Source organism: Anser cygnoides, chromosome 3 (genome assembly GCF_040182565.1).
Source record: "Anser cygnoides isolate HZ-2024a breed goose chromosome 3, Taihu_goose_T2T_genome, whole genome shotgun sequence".
NCBI lineage: Eukaryota > Metazoa > Chordata > Aves > Anseriformes > Anatidae > Anser > Anser cygnoides.
In genome coordinates this window covers 87,157,492-87,161,404 of record NC_089875.1, presented here as the reverse complement: position 1 = coordinate 87,161,404, position 3,913 = coordinate 87,157,492, and positions in this window count along the sequence as shown.

Here is a 3,913-nt window from a genome sequence, read left to right as displayed (position 1 = left end):
GAGATGAAGTGACTCAAAACTAACAGACTTGTCTGAACTTTTGCTGCCTGTCTCAACAGGTTGGAGCATCAGGCGGGGAGAAACTTCATGAAATATAACGAGGGCAAGTGTAGAGCCCTGCATCGGGGCAAGAACAACCCCAGACACCAGGATAAGTTGGGGACTGCCCTGCTGGAGAGCAGCAAAGGGGGAAGGGACGTGGGTGTCCTGGCGGAGAGCTGGCTGACCATGAGCCAGCACTGTGCCCTTGTGGCCAAGAAGGCCAATGGCATCCTGGGGTGTATTAGCAGGGCTGTGGTTAGTAGGTCGAGAGAGGTTCTCCTCCCCCTCTACTCTGCCCTAGTGAGACCACATCTGCAATATTGCGTCCAGTTCTGGGCCCCCCAGTTCCAGAAGGACAGGGAACTGCTTGAGAGAGTCCAGCACAGAGCCACAAGGGTGATAAAGGGAGTGGAGCGTCTCCCTTTTGAGGAAAGGCTGAGGGAGCTGGGTCTCTTTAGTTGGAGAAGAGGAGACTGAGGGGTGACCTTCTTAATGTTTATAAATATGTAAAGGGAGAGTGTCAGGAGGACGGAGCCAGGCTCTTCTCAGCGACATCTAACAGTAGGACAGGGGGCACTGGGTGCGTGCTGGAACATAGGAGGTTCCACTTAAATGCGAGACAAAACTTTTTTATGGTGATGGTGACAGAACACCGGAACAGGCTGCACAGGGGGGATGTGGAGTTTCCTTCTCCAGAGGCATTCCAAAGCTGCCTGGACACGTTCCTGTGTGACCTGATCTAGCTGCTCCTGCTCCGGCAGGGGCATTGGACCAGACGATCTTTCAAGGTCCCTTCCAATCCCTAACATTCAGTGATTCGGTGATTCTGTGATTCGTAGGCATCTCAGCAGTCTTCTACCATCTTTCTTTGGCAAAGGCATGTCTGGAAAGAAAAACTGTAAAAATCACAGTCAGCAGAAGAGCTCTGGATCTCCAAAGTACCAATCTGCAGGTCTGATATACAGGCTGCCATTATGTCAGGATAACAACAATCTGCTGCCCTGGAAGATTAATCTTACTTTGAAATCAGTGGGCACTGCAATACTATGCTCCTCAGAAAATCAGGACAATTATTGCCAGGTTTTGTGATTACCACTCGTTAAAATGAGGGTATACTGGATTAGGTCACCCAGGGCGTCTCTCAGGCTGAAATTTGTCATGTCAGAGCAAGAACAGGTCACACTTAGTGAAGCCGTGTAGTTCTGGGAACAAAACGTCCCTTCCTGCAATCGGCAGCTCGATTCTTTCTAGTCTTGGCTTTAGAGCACTATGCGGAGTTTATTACAATCTCCTGGAATCGGGAAGGCTCACCCTGAGCACTCTCTGGTGCACAAGTATCCAGGAAAGCCCTGCTGGGGCTCTTGTAGCCGCTTGCCTCAAGGCATTTTCCTAATCAAATTCCTACTCCTACCATGCCAGACCAGATATTCTTTCGTGCCCCCTGGCAAAGCTAATGGGCTCTGGGCTGGCTGCATTAGACCTTCTGCCTCAGCACCAGCAATGAGCCTGAGGCTACCAGGTAGCCGAAGCACATCCTCTCCAAGCAGCCCCATTCTGGAAGCATTATAGATTTGCAGTTCCCCTCCTTAGGTATATATGCAACAAGCAAAGCATCATTAGAAGCACAGCGTTTATGAGGGTTCTGAAAAATCACTTTTTTTACTCCTTAGCTAGGGCAAAGACTCCACAGATATGAGAAAAACGGTCAAATCTTTTCTAGCATTTCCCAGTTCATTATTCTTACTACTGTAGTCTTCTTCAGGCTTCACTTCAGAGTTGTGAAGGGCATCCCAAGTTCTCCTCCTCCAACTCAAATCTCTTCTCTTGCATTACCGATTATCTACTATGATCCCCCCCCCTTCCCCATCCCTCCCCCTACCCCCCCTCAAACTTCTCATCTGTACTTTCGCAAAGAGAGAAAAAATCTTTTCTCTTAAATTTTCCTGTTTCCTCTGTCAGGTGTGTCCTGACACCTGACCATCTTTGTCAGGTGCTCCTCAGAGAATTTTGTTTGATGACCACTCTCCTGGGGACCAGAAGTGGAAGACCAGTTTGCCTGCAACAGGAACCATCTCCCTGCGTATCGCATTAAAACAATTCATGCAGCTATAGTAATCTTTCCATGCTAGAAGGCAGGAAGTTCTCCCATCATCTTTTGTGGTTTCAGAGGAAAGAAAAACACACCACGTGTGACAGTCATACATTGTGAACACCTAACAAACACAGTCCACAGCAGGACAGAAACGTCAAATCATCCCAACTCATCATCAAAACAGCTTGCATTTGTGACTGGCTTTTCATCCCAAAAGGGGGATTCTCCTGCCATCAGTCACGTGCTCTTAAACACTCACACCACCAGAGCAACGCGCAGACTCCCTGGGTGTGTGGCTGAGACCAGGGGTAAAGCGGACCACTGCAGATCAATGAGGCCAATCGTAAGGTCCACAGACCCTTGCACAAGTTGCTTCCCGTCAGCAGAAAACTACCTGTTCCTCCTCAACCTCAGAAACTCTGCTTGCAGATGTTAGAAGGAACCAACAAATGCAGCCTTCTGGCCTCTGCCCCAACAAGAGTCCATCTTCAAGCTCTATGTTCTTACTTTATATTTCTAACTGCAATTGTATTTGCATACAATTAATTCTAAAACTGTAAAGCATAGCAAGAAAAAAAATGAATAACCTGTAGAGACAGAAAGCAGACAGGGAAAATTTGAAAATATACCTGTGGTACTGTTCCTAGCAGATTAATTTATTTTCACCTTCCTAAAGCAGATATACCTTTTTGTGCAAGGCAGCACAACATTTGCTTCAGGAGAATTCTGGTAGCACAATGTGAACATTTGTGAATTTAAGAAGAATTTGATAATACAAAACAGTGTAGAAACTATACATTTATAACTGAAACAGCAGGGCATATCAGTTCAGCACGATAATTAGAATTTGCCAGATGTTAATGGGTCGTCATGCAATGAAACAACAAGAAAATCAACCCTCCATACACTACATGATCCTTAATAACCACAACGGCTACATCGTTGTTTTCTGTCTTATGATCCTCAGCCACAGGAAAGAAAAACAAACAGCCCAAGCAACATCTTCATGAACACAGCCCATTCGTCTAGAAGGGTAGTACTCATCCACAATTAGGACAAGAGAGTTAAGAGAAACAACCACCCACTCACATACACCTACACTGCTTACCTGCAGACTTCTCCTGCCTCTCGGAACATTGTATTCTCCAAAACAAGTCATTGTGGAAAAGTAACACAGACAATTAAATTTACTGCTTCTGCTCAGAATTTCACTTATATTCTGACCCTCTTTAAGTAAAATGAATGAGCTAAATTCTGTAATATTATAACCAACATAAGCAGGTTTGGACTGTAAGCAAGCAGGTGAACGTGGATTGCTTTTCACTGCAGGACAATCAGTGAGAATGGTCCCACAGCCTGGGTCTGGGTCTGTGACTAATTTTCTTTCTGAATGGGAGAGCAAAGAAAGTTATTGCATGATGCAAACATCAGCCTTTCTTTTCAGAAAAGCTATTCTTTTCACGGAAATCTTGATTCAAAAAGTCTTGAAATCATGAGAATCCCCTGTATTTCAGTATGTTTTGAGTCAGGCTCATACGGAGCACATCAGAGAGGCATTTAAAAATCTGTCACTCTAACAAAGAATGATGACCTTCAGCTTATTTTCTGGAATGCCTCTGCTTTATACTTCATTGACTACATTTTCAATTTACGTACATGCGCCAAGCAGCAAGTTACATGATTAGCAATGTCGCTACCAACCCTCCCCCCATCTCCAGTAACAAAACCATCATATACAAAGTCAGAACTTTGTGTAAAAGATGATCTAAACGCACAAGC